This window comes from Urocitellus parryii, chromosome 10 (assembly GCF_045843805.1).
Source record: "Urocitellus parryii isolate mUroPar1 chromosome 10, mUroPar1.hap1, whole genome shotgun sequence".
Classification (NCBI taxonomy): domain Eukaryota; kingdom Metazoa; phylum Chordata; class Mammalia; order Rodentia; family Sciuridae; genus Urocitellus; species Urocitellus parryii.
In genome coordinates, this window is record NC_135540.1 from 74,485,952 (window position 1) to 74,498,534 (window position 12,583).

The window sequence follows — 12,583 nt, forward strand, 5'->3', positions numbered from 1 at the left end:
AAACCTGAGTTTTGTTTCTGGCTTTCTTCACAATGAAAAGGACCCATGGACAAAAACAGACCGTGGTGCATTCTGTTTCTGACGCAAAACGCAAGACAAATTGGATACAGAGCAGTGGCTGATGATTATAACTGAATTTTTAGACATGAAATGGAAGTGGCTAATCAGGAAATGTGTCATGGACTCTCGTTTTGAGCATATGACAGAGGACTGAGAACAGCATGACTATCATACCTGCTTTTGCCACTCACTTTTGTGGATTCCCATGGGATTATCCTTCTGATAGGGTGAAGCCCTAGAGAGGAACCTGAAAAATTATAGAAAAGGCACTATTTTTAACTATATTTCCATTTTAGTGTTATTACTAGAAAGACAAATGATATGAACATCTGAACAGTTGCTGATATGATGATGTTGGAAAATAGATTTGGATATTTAGGCCAAGGAATGAATGAAACTTTTATAATATCATAGAATTTAAAAATGAGCAGTATTCCCCTTTTCTTCCATTTCCTTTATTCTACCCCAAGTAGAGGAGGTTCTGCTTTGGTAAGTTGAGCTTGCAGGCTTTGTCATTGGCACTGTCCAATGATGGTTCCCAGTAATGGATGAAAAGTCCAATCCAGACATACCCCCCTCCACACACACACACACACACACTTTGCTCCCCTACTGACTGCTATCCAGAAGGAAGAATTGCCAGTTATCTTCTTTATACTTTGCATCTAATTTGTTCTTGGCTCAGTATACAAAAGATTTGGTCTTGATCCTTCATAGAAGAAACAATTTCTGAATTCTGAATCCCTTTGCTTTTGCATCTCTTTTTGCATATTTACATTTCTCTTGTTTTTCACTCCTTTTCTTCATTCTATCTCTCAGCAAATAATTGCAGACTGGTCAAGTAGAGAGTTCCATTTATTGAGACACTACTCTCCCCCTGTCATCTCTATTTCATTCTTTTTTTAATTTTTTTTTTTTTTTAGTTGTAACAGACACAATACCTTTATTTTACTTATTTGTTTTTATGTGGTGCTGAGGTTCGAACCCAGGGCCTCACTCATGTAAGGCAAATGTGCTACCAACTGAGTTACAACCCAGCCCCTCTCTTTCATTCTTGCTCAAACTCTTTGAGTTCAGTTGCTGGGACCAGGACTTACATCACAGTGTAGTAGAAAGAACTAAACTTTGGATTTGGATTTTGGGTAAAAATAGAGGAAGGAAGACATTGTGGTGATTCAAGGCTACTTATAGTTACTTTGCATAAAGAAAAGGAATTTTCCCTTATCAACCTAGTATACCAGTGGATCTGTGCAGAAGCTTTGAACCAAAGTCTACACTAGTAAATATATGAGAACTTGTTTATTACTATTTTGCATATAGTCTCATGGTGAAAGTGATTGGTTGAATGAAATTTTCAGATATTCCTGTAGCTCTGCAAAATGCCATTGTGAGACTGTCTCTGTAGCATACCAATTCCTATAGCTCAACAGAAAAGCTTGGATAGCAATATTCCAAGCATATCATTTAATAGAAGAGTAAACTGAGAGACAGAGAAGATTATAGATTTTTATAAAAGTTCCTCATTCCTCATATTTAATAAAATAGAGACTTGCTTAGATTTACATAATAGCTAAAAATAGCTCATGTATTTGATCAGAGTTTCAAATCTAGGTCTTCTACCAAAAGCACTGAAGCTGGAGAATTAGACCATAATCCTTGATGTTCCTATTTCTCAAAATGGGAAATAGGGTTCTATCAGAACCTTATAAAGTACCCATAGTAATTTTTTAAGGTGCTAGGATTGAGCCTAGGACCTGGAAAATGATAGACAAAACATTCTACCACTAAACTAGAGCCCCAGCCCTTTAAAAAATTATTATAATTATTTTGTTATTTTGGAGGCATGTTCTTCCTAAATTGCCCTCACCAGCCTTGAATTTGCAATCCTCCTGCCTCAGTCTACTGAGTAGCTGGTATATAGGTGTGTACCACTACACCCAGCTTCATAGTAATTTTTAAAAATATCTTGTAACTATTAAAAAATCAAAGACTGCCTCAAGTTTTCAATAGCTATGTTTCATTTGTTTTCATAATGACATTGGCCCCAAGTGCTATTCCTTAATTAACTTATTAGAAAAATAGAAATATACTTAATAAGAAATGTTGCATTTCCTTAAAGTGAAGGCCAAATGACTCACCATACAGTACTTTCTGAACAAAGGTTTCCCAGTATTAGAATAGATATAAGTGTTAGGCAAATTGTGGTACCAGATTCTCCTGTGCTATAGCAATCAAAACCTAATTTATATTTAGTTATAATCATTTTTTAATAGCATCATCTGACAGATCACATGAATGTGGCTTGTCATTTAATGCTAGGCATGCACATGATTGAATCATTAACAAAAGCCTCCAATTGCTTTTTTATCCTGTGTTGATGATACTTCCTGCTTACTAAATGCCTTGTTCTGCTCTTTCATTCAATAGCCTTTGTTTATTTAAGAGAAAGTAAAGTCATGTTTGATGTCCTTCGGCCCTTCCTGGATTCCTTCTTTCATTGTCTTTACCCCATGGAATATGGGGTTGGAAATAAGTAGGGTTCTCAGGTCAATTCTCACTGAACCCCAGTTCAACTGACAGCAGTTGCCATGTAGGATTGCTTCTCTCTCTTATTGGTGACCCTCCAGTTCAGGGACCCTCTCACTTAGCGCAGTGCATTCACTCAGTGTGTACTCAAATCATGTCCATTGATTGAGAAGTACCATAAATTCATATTCAACATGAACATATGATTTTTTTGAAGTTCAATGAAGATACAAAATTCATTAATGAGGTTTATGCACTTTTCAAGATGGATCCTGAGATTGTTTTAAACTAGAAGTTAGGTGGATAAAATTAACTCAACATTTATTTCATTTCTGAAGTTTCAAAAATCTAACCTTTTCTTTTATTATCAATGCAGTTTGTAAAATGTGTGGGGAAGAGTTTAAAGGCAGGGATTCCTGAAAAGTTTGTACCTGGAATAATCTGACCCATAAACCTTTGGCCAGAGATGTAGAAACCTTCCATTTTTTTTTTTTTTTTGCTTCCCCATATCATATTGGCTTTTTTTCTTTCTTTCTTTCTTTCTTTTTTTTTTGTGGGGAGGGGGTGTGCACGGTGCTGGGGAATCAAACCCAGGGAGGGCCTTTTGAATGCTAGGCAAGCACTCTACCAACTGAGCTATATCCTCAGCCTGCAAACTGTTTATTTTATTTCTTTTTTTTATTCTCTCTTTTGATACTTTTCCCCTTGGGGTACACTAGTGAGTTATCCTTACCTGGAGGCTTGGGTTGGAGAGAGAGGTGGATGGGTTTGGCTCAGGCAAGCCAACTCAACAGGTTCCCTTTGTCAAATTTACTACAATGGAACTTTACCCTTATAATAAAAGTATAGTGAATGAATTTTAAGATGAAATTTTGCATTTTGCATTTTTGTGACTTTTTTAGGGTACTATTCTGAGACATCTATCATCAAAATACTTTAATAAGCATATATAATATGACATCTATCATCAAAATACTTTAATAAGCATATATAATATGCTAATACTAATCCTATATGTTAAAGAAGTCTTTCAAAGTAGACTCAAAAATTTAAAAAGTAGAAAGTGGGTTTTCATTTTGCAAATGTTTCTCTCTTAATTATAAGTCTGCAAATTAGCTCTGGTATTTTTCAAAGGCATTGCCACAAGTTACATACCATGCCACATTTATTCTTGAAAAATTACTATAATGTGCATTTCATGTTAATTTAGATTATCCCTTTTTTAAGAAAGTAAAGAGAATTCACTCTTAAAGGCTTAATGAGTTACTGCAAGACAGTGAATTGGTAACACAAAGATGTTAATGTTTTTAGAAAACGACTATTTATTGTAAATGCATTTTAATTTGTTTAGAATGGGAAAACTACCTTTATTCCTTTCTCCCTCCCTCCTTTCTCCTCATCCTCATCTTTCTTCCTTCCTTCTCTCTTACCTTTTATAATTAAAATAAAACTCATTGAGCTGCTGTCTCCCATGCCTTTTCTGCAACCATAGAGTCAGAAGTTCATGTTCACATATTCCTCATTCTCAGATTCAATAAACCTCAGATCAAAAATGTTATGTTGTTAATGTGTACTATGTAGTTTGTCTATCATGTGTTTTTCTATACTGCATGTATGTAGACTGTCTTTCTTATAATTATTCCCTAAACAATGAAGTATAACTATGGTGCATTTATATTGTATTAGGTATTATAAGTAATCTAGAGATGATTTATAGTATATGAGAGGATGTTCAATTGGTTTGTAAATACTACGCTATTTTATATAAGGGACTTGAACATCCTTGATTGTGATATCCATGAGGCATCATGAAACCAATCATTCTACCCCATACTCTGAGGGATTGTGGTATTGTATTATATACAATTTTCCTGCTAGAAACACCCTACAACATTTATCAGTATTTATCAAAACGATAGTGTAGTTTTAAGTAAACTTATAGATGTGTTTATTTAAATAAATACCTTTACTTTTTTCAACAATTTGCCACAATTTGTAGATATGCATATGGGGAAAAATCAAAGAGTAGTTAAAAAACAATATAAATCATTGGTCTAAGTTATCATTGTTTTAATTTTTTATCCACTTAAGGAAGGACAAAAGTGGTTTTTAAATCTGTTCTCATGCGACTAACCTGCCCATCCCATATATCACCACTATTAGATATGTAATTTAAACTGATTTTCTAGAAGTGTTTGGTAATCACACTTTTACCAATTCTCATCTACATTCCACTTTTATGAAAGCATGCATGTGTGTGACATTTATTGAAATTAGGAAGGGAATGAATTTGGGAACCAAGAATTGGCACGTGTACTATGAAGTACTCCACTTGAGTGTCTACATGCTCATGTATCATAGCCATTAGTTAAAATCAAAGTCATTAGTCACAAGTCACATAAAGTCACAAGCCATTAGTTCAAATATTAAAGCTTGAGAGAATTTCACCTTTATAAATTACAGTGGGTTTAAAAATTATCCCTATAAGACTCAATTGTACACTGACATTTTCTTTATCAGGAAGGAAAGGGAGGAAATTGCAACTAGAGCTGTTGAGAATTGACCACAAGTCTTAACATAGCTATGTTAAAGGATTCCTGTAAGCATTAGCTGTTTGTTGCATAGAAGATACTTATGGTACTTTGCATACAAAAAAATGTCCAGTTAATCTATAATATTGCTACCAAACACAACCAACTAACCACTACCAACTACAATGAACTTTTGTTATTACTCTTACTATCAATTACGTGAAGCATGACAGAATTAGAAACGGTTTAAAACCTCCAGCTCACAGGTGGCAGTGGGAGTCTAAGGGCAACGAGTTCTCTGTCTTGGTCTTCTGCCACTCCCAGCCACAGAAATGCACTTTGGGGGTGAAGATGTCCTAGGACCTCTGCTTTCTGCACCCACAGTCCACGCAGGAAGTGGCTGGGGATGGTGAGGTTCTCTCTCAAGACCGCCCCAACCTAGCAGACAACCTAGTTCCTCAGTAGAGAGGCTATATCAGGCGATGGGGTGAGCAGACACACACAGTGGGCTCATGGACAAAGGGAGACATGGCAGCTGTGGGAAGCAGAAGGTCCTGGGCAGCTGCCTGGGTACCACCACCTCCCGCATTCTTCTTCCTGAGCAGGCCAGTCGACCATGCACAAGACCAGGGCCTGGAGCCTCCACCACAGAGGACATCCCAGCTACTGGTTACCTTATCACTCTGACACCCACTATCCCATGCCCTTGCTGCCATGCCAGCCTGGAACTCTTCGCTGCAGCCAACCAGACCCCCCACATGGCCACTGGTTGCCACTTTCACTGTCCTGCAGCTGGACCCCAGTTACTTCTGCAGGATGAAGATGCTCACTGCTGGACACTGCCTGTTGTTGCTGCCCCTGCTTCTGAACTCTTATGGTGCCACCACCATTGTGCAGCACTCAAACTTCCAAACTCCAGATGGACTCCAACAATGCCCACCAAGGCCCCAATGTCATCGTACTTTACACCACACCTGGTGCCCGACCCCTCTACTGAGGATGGACCCCTGATGTAGCTGCATGTTGCTCCTGCACCTGCCAGACCCTGGAGCTCCGCCCTGCTGCCACCAGACTTTAACATGGATACTAGACAGTGACACTCAGTACTGGGGCCAACTTCATTGCAACTGCCAGAGTTTGGTCCATTATGTTTTTGCCAAGAAGCCCCTCTCCATAAAGAAAACGTGCAAGGCAAAAAAACAAGTGCTGATGGAGAAGCTCTTGCAAGTTATCTAGAAGGTCTTGCTAAGCTATTCGATGAAGATGTGTTGTGCTTGAGGTATTGGTGTCTGAAGTTCAGTTATGGCAGTGGTGGCAAAGGCAACTGAGGAGTCTGTAGGTGGCAACGTCAAGCCAGGCATCCAGAGAGTTGCATTCTCATCCTCTGGCAGTGGCAGGAGTCTGGTCCCAGTGCAGTGATGGTGGCTGCGGCATCACTGGTGGCCCTGTGGGGACTCCAGTGGCTTCAGTGTGGAGCTCTGTTAGCGGTGATGGTGACAGCTTGGGACAGCAGGCCTCAGAGTCAGAGGGTGACTGGAGGCTGTGATGGCCTCTGCAGTGGCTCCTCCAGGCAACTGGTATTGCTCCTTGTAGGGCCTGCCTGCCCACAAAGCAGGGCGCAGGAGGCGGTGGTAGCCAGACACCTGCTGAGGACCTTATGCTGCCCATTCCAGCAATGCCTGGCATTGGCCTGGAGCCCACCAGGCTGCTCACCTAATCCTTGAGTTCACCCTGCCCCTCCCTGAGTTGCAGCCTCTGAGGGATGAGTAGGCCTGCTGCCAGCTGGGGCAGCCTTTGGAGAAGGCACCCACCCTCCCCAGCTACATCTCCCCTGGGCTGGGGTAGCAGAGTGCAGAGGTGGGAGGTGGGGGGGGGCCTAGAAAATCCTCACCCTCCAAGTGCATCCCTGGGCTGGGACAAGGTGGAGGGCACAGGTGGCAGTGGGAGTCTAAGGGCAACGAGTTCTCTGTCTTGGTCTTCTGCCACCCCCAGCCACAGAAATGCACTTTGGGGGTGAAGATGTCCTAGGACCTCTGCTTTCTGCACCCACAGTCCACCCAGGAAGTGGCTGGGGATGGTGAGGTTCTCTCTCAAGACCGCCCCAACCTAGCAGACAACCTAGTTCCTCAGTAGAGAGGCTATATCAGGCGATGGGGTGAGCAGACACACACAGTGGGCTCATGGACAGAGGGAGACATGGCAGCTGTGGGAAGCAGAGGGTCCTGGGCAGCTGCCTGGGTACCACCGCCTCCCGCATTCTTCTTCCTGAGCAGGCCAGTCGACCATGCACAAGACCAGGACCTGGAGCCTCCACCACAGAGGACATCCCAGCTACTGGTTACCTTATCACTCTGACACCCACTATCCCATGCCCTTGCTGCCATGCCAGCCTGGATCTCTTCGCTGCAGCCAACCAGACTCCCCACATGGCCACTGGATGCCACTTTCACTGTCCTGCAGCTGGACCCCAGTTACTTCTGCAGGATGAAGATGCTCACTGCTGGACACTGCCTGTTGTTGCTGCCCCTGCTTCTGAACTCTTATGGTGCCACCACCATTGTGCAGCACTCAAACTTCCAAACTCCAGATGGACTCCAACAATGCCCACCAAGGCCCCAATGTCATCGTACTTTACACCACACCTGGTGCCCGACCCCTCTACTGAGGATGGACCCCTGATGTAGCTGCATGTTGCTCCTGCACCTGCCAGACCCTGGAGCTCCGCCCTGCTGCCACCAGACTTTAACATGGATACTAGACAATGACACTCAGTACTGGTGCCCACTTCATTGCAACTGCCAGAGTTTGGTCCATTATGTTTTTGCCAAGAAGCCTCTCTCCATAAAGAAAACGTGCAAGGCAAAAAAACAAGTGCTGATGGAGAAGCTCTTGCAAGTTATCTAGAAGGTCTTGCTAAGCTATTCGATGAAGATGTGTTGTGCTTGAGGTATTGGTGTCTGAAGTTCAGTTATGGCAGTGGTGGCAAAGGCAACTGAGGAGTCTGTAGGTGGCAACGTCAAGCCAGGCATCCAGAGAGTTGCATTCTCATCCTCTGGCAGTGGCAGGAGTCTGGTCCCAGTGCAGTGATGGTGGCTGCGGCATCACTGGTGGCCCTGTGGGGACTCCAGTGGCTTCAGTGTGGAGCTCTGTTAGCGGTGATGGTGACAGCTTGGGACAGCAGGCCTCAGAGTCAGAGGGTGACTGGAGGCTGTGATGGCCTCTGCAGTGGCTCCTCCAGGCAACTGGTATTGCTCCTTGTAGGGCCTGCCTGCCCACAAAGCAGGGCGCAGGAGGCGGTGGTAGCCAGACACCTGCTGAGGACCTTATGCTGCCCATTCCAGCAATGCCTGGCATTGGCCTGGAGCCCACCAGGCTGCTCACCTAATCCTTGAGTTCACCCTGCCCCTCCCTGAGTTGCAGCCTCTGAGGGATGAGTAGGCCTGCTGCCAGCTGGGGCAGCCTTTGGAGAAGGCACCCACCCTCCCCAGCTACATCTCCCCTGGGCTGGGGTAGCAGAGTGCAGAGGTGGGAGGTGGGGGGGCCTAGAAAATCCTCACCCTCCAAGTGCATCCCTGGGCTGGGACAAGGTGGAGGGCACAGGTGGCAGTGGGAGTCTAAGGGCAACGAGTTCTCTGTCTTGGTCTTCTGCCACCCCCAGCCACAGAAATGCACTTTGGGGGTGAAGATGTCCTAGGACCTCTGCTTTCTGCACCCACAGTCCACCCAGGAAGTGGCTGGGGATGGTGAGGTTCTCTCTCAAGACCGCCCAACCTAGCAGACAACCTTCCTCAGTAGAGAGGGTATGTCAGGCGATGGGGTGAGCAGACACACACAGTGGGCTCATAGACAGAGCGAATATGGCAGCTGTGGGAAGCATAAGGTCCTGGGCAGCTGCCTGGGTACCACCGCCTCCCGCATTCTTCTTCCTGAGCAGGCCAGTCGACCATGCACAAGACCAGGGCCTGGAGCCTCCACCACAGAGGACATCCCAGCTACTGGTTACCTTATCACTCTGACACCCACTATCCCATGCCCTTGTTGCCATGCCAGCCTGGATCTCTTCGGTGCAGCCAACCAGACCCCCCACATGGCCACTGGATGCCACTTTCACTGTCCTGCAGCTGGACCCCAGTTACTTCTGCAGGATGAAGGTGCTCACTGCTGGACACTGCCTGTTGTTGCTGCCCCTGCTTCTGAACTCTTATGGTGCCACCACCATTGTGCAGCACTCAAACTTCCAAACTCCAGATGGACTCCAACAATGCCCACCAAGGCCCCAATGTCATCGTACTTTACACCACACCTGGTGCCCGACCCCGCTACTGAGGATGGACCCCTGATGCAGCTGCATGTTGCTCCCGCCCCTGCCAGACTCTGGAGCTCCACCCTGCTGCCACCAGACTTTAACATGGATACTAGACAGTGACACTCAGTACTGGTGCCCACTTCATTGCAAATGCAGCCAAACCCTTGTCACTATGGCAGATGAAAACACTCATGGCTTGATGCATCTGTTGTTACAACCACTGTTTCTGGATTGTCTGTCACTGCCACCATGAGTAGGAATCAAGGATCTCCCAAGTGACAGCTGCATGCTGACACCACCACAGTCACCCCCACCCCACGGCAATACTCGACTCCTGACTTTCGACACCTGATGCCCTATGCCCAAAACAGCTGGATGCTGCTCTTGCCACCATATGCCACCTTTTCATGATGGTGCCATTGCAGTGAATTGAGCCCAAGGATGCTTCTCTGCTCAAGATGTATAAGAGCTGGGAAACTGATCATTCTCCCTTACAGTCACCTCACCAAGTTCCACTGCGTGCTGCCTGCCTTTTGTCACCCCAGGACCAGACACCAGTCCTCAGGACCCTTGAGGAGTTGTGGCTCTAACACAGAGAACTCATCCAAAAAAAAACAAGTGAGCACTCTAAATAAAGGCTGCAGTCCTCACAGCAGTCAGTGGGTGGGACTAGGTTGGTCCAGCTCACTGGTGAGAGGGTGGGGTTAGAGCCTGGGAGCTGCTGGCAAGGTCTAGACCTGATCCTGTAGGGCAAGATAGAGAGGGATCTTTGGCTGCTCTGGGAGTCTAGTCCTGGAAGAACCTTCTGGTCCTTTCTCCTGAACTTTCCGTGGTGTCTCCTTCTCCTACTCCTCCACTCTTCCCTGAGGAGACTCTGTGTCCTGGACATAGGGTCATCCTGGCACAGGGTCTCTGGGCAGTGGTGTGAGGCCCCAGTACATTCCAGCAGGCTGGGGACAGCCAGACTGGCCATACCTGGACTTGTAGGAAAAATAGCCTATTAGGAAAATACCCTCCAAATCTACCAAATTTAGCCTAACACTGGCTTCTTCCAAGAGATTATCAAGAAAGGAAAAATATAATAAGCAAGTTTGTCTGGCTAAGGGGTGGTGTGAGGAGAAGTAAAGACTTCAGATTGGGTAGAGCTGGATTTAAATCCCTCTTAACTGTGTGACCTTGACCAGGGTGCAGAACTAAGTACAACCTTGGGTTTGCATCTGGTAAAGTAAAGTTGGTGAGGAGGATAAGCCAGGGGTAAAATTAAGCTGTTGAGCAGTACCTAAACTTTGGGAGCCAGGAAGGCATTTGACATGATTTCCATGCAGAAATATATTCTGAGATTAAAGTCAACGCACTTAGAGGTGCACCTTTGGAAGGCAACTGACCTGTGAGCAGGCGGTTGAACTGACTTCATTTTTTAGATGAAAAAATAATATATGGAAGATCATAAGCCGATGTTGGGTCGGGCTTGTGAAATTATAGGCTGTTTTCAAATTTGTTTAAAGTTACATTGAGTTAGATCTACATAGTTCAAGCCTCCTGGGATATCCCCCACCTCTTGTCACACCCCCACATAGAGCACTATCTACAATCCCTTACTCTAATTTTTAGAGTGTCACCAAATATGTCAATGCATGTATGTACATATGCAGAGATATACATTATGTAATACTTTGTTCCTTTTAGCCTGCTTTGGAACCTCCTGAAAATAAAATCTCTTATTCTTACGTACATTCTTTTGCAGCTTTCCCTCCTTAATTTGTACCCCTTAAGCTGAGCATCAGGAAGAAGGAAACACCAGAGAAACTCAAAGATCCGAAGGACACCAACCCTGCTCAAGTCACTCTGGAAGCCGACTAGCCTGAATGTGCCCAAAGCTTGAGGAAACATCAGCCCTGCTTCAGCCACTCTGGGTTGGATGTACAAGGTGAAAGATACACTAACCAAAAGGAAAATGGACTGTTTCACTCTTATACTGTCATTGCCACCCCTTACTTCTGTCATATACAGAGTCCTTTGTTTTGTCTTGACTCTAGGACTGATAACAATCAAACACATAGTTAATAATATCAGAAAACAAACACATGTACCAGTTCAATCCTGAAAGGGCATTGCAGTTGAGATCCAAGCTCACTATTTGGAGGATGGTTTCCTTTTCTTGGTGGATTCAAAAGCTTAATTGACATAGCATGGATTGTGCTATGAACTTGTGTATTGCTTCCATGTTTGTTTCCTCTTTTCATTAAAACTAGTGGTTCTACAATAGAAGCAGGTTTCCTTTTTAAAAAAGAGAAACAAGAACTATGATATTACATTATATGAAACTTTAAGCCAAGAAGATAATAATGCCCTTTGACTTAGAGGATTAAATAATGAGCATCAAAGGGGGTAATGCTGTAGTTTCCAAAAGACTCCCACCTTAATTGTAACACACAAGTCTCTCTCCTAATCAAGAAGAGATTATTTTAAGAAGTCAACAAAATTTCCAGAGCACTCATTGTGCTTTGAGCTCCTTTTTGTTGTAAAGGCCAGGTTTCTCTTTCTTGTAAGAGTTAGGCCTGCAGGGCTGGGGTTGTGGCTCAGTGATAGAGCACTTGCTTTGCACATGTGAGGCCCCTTGTTCAATTCTCAGCACCACATAAAAATAAAGGTATTGTGCTCATCTACATCCTAAAAAAAAAATAGTCTCCAATCAAGTTTTTTGATGTGTGAAAATTTCTGTTTTCTGTGTAAAACATTGTGAAACCTCTGTTTAACCTATGAATGTGGAACAAAGTTAAGTTATATTAAACATTGTGCTGTGTAACCACCCACTGCAATGTTAGAGAATTTCCAGACCTGGGGTCCAGAGATTGTTTGGTGTTATCCCTTCTGGGTTGCTGCAGCTTAAATAAATCTGCTTCCTCCAAATTCCTCAGGTGTCCAGACTCATCTTTCCTGCATCAATGCCTGCTTGAAATGCTAGAATGTCCTAATTCTTGAAGGGCCTGAAGAGACAGTCTCTCAGACTCTGTCACAGTATGAATTCTAGAAAAAGTAATTCATCACAATGAATCTAATTTCAGATTTCATTATAGGGACTTCCTGGATGTAATATCAAAGTTGCATGATAAAACTTGTCTACGTCTATTGAGTTGCCATAATATACCCCATAAAGATA

General features: G+C 43.9%; 1 long non-coding RNA gene across 2 annotated transcripts in view; it reads left to right on the plus strand.

Moving 5' to 3' along the window:
- Positions 1–12,300, plus strand: part of LOC144257283 (uncharacterized) — a 362,905-nt gene extending 350,605 nt beyond the window's left edge. For both annotated transcript variants that reach the window (XR_013344417.1, XR_013344416.1), the window contains exon 3: positions 11,168–12,300. This is a non-coding gene — a long non-coding RNA (uncharacterized LOC144257283). The remainder of the gene's footprint in view (positions 1–11,167) is intronic.
- The last annotated feature ends 283 nt before the right edge of the window (positions 12,301–12,583 follow it).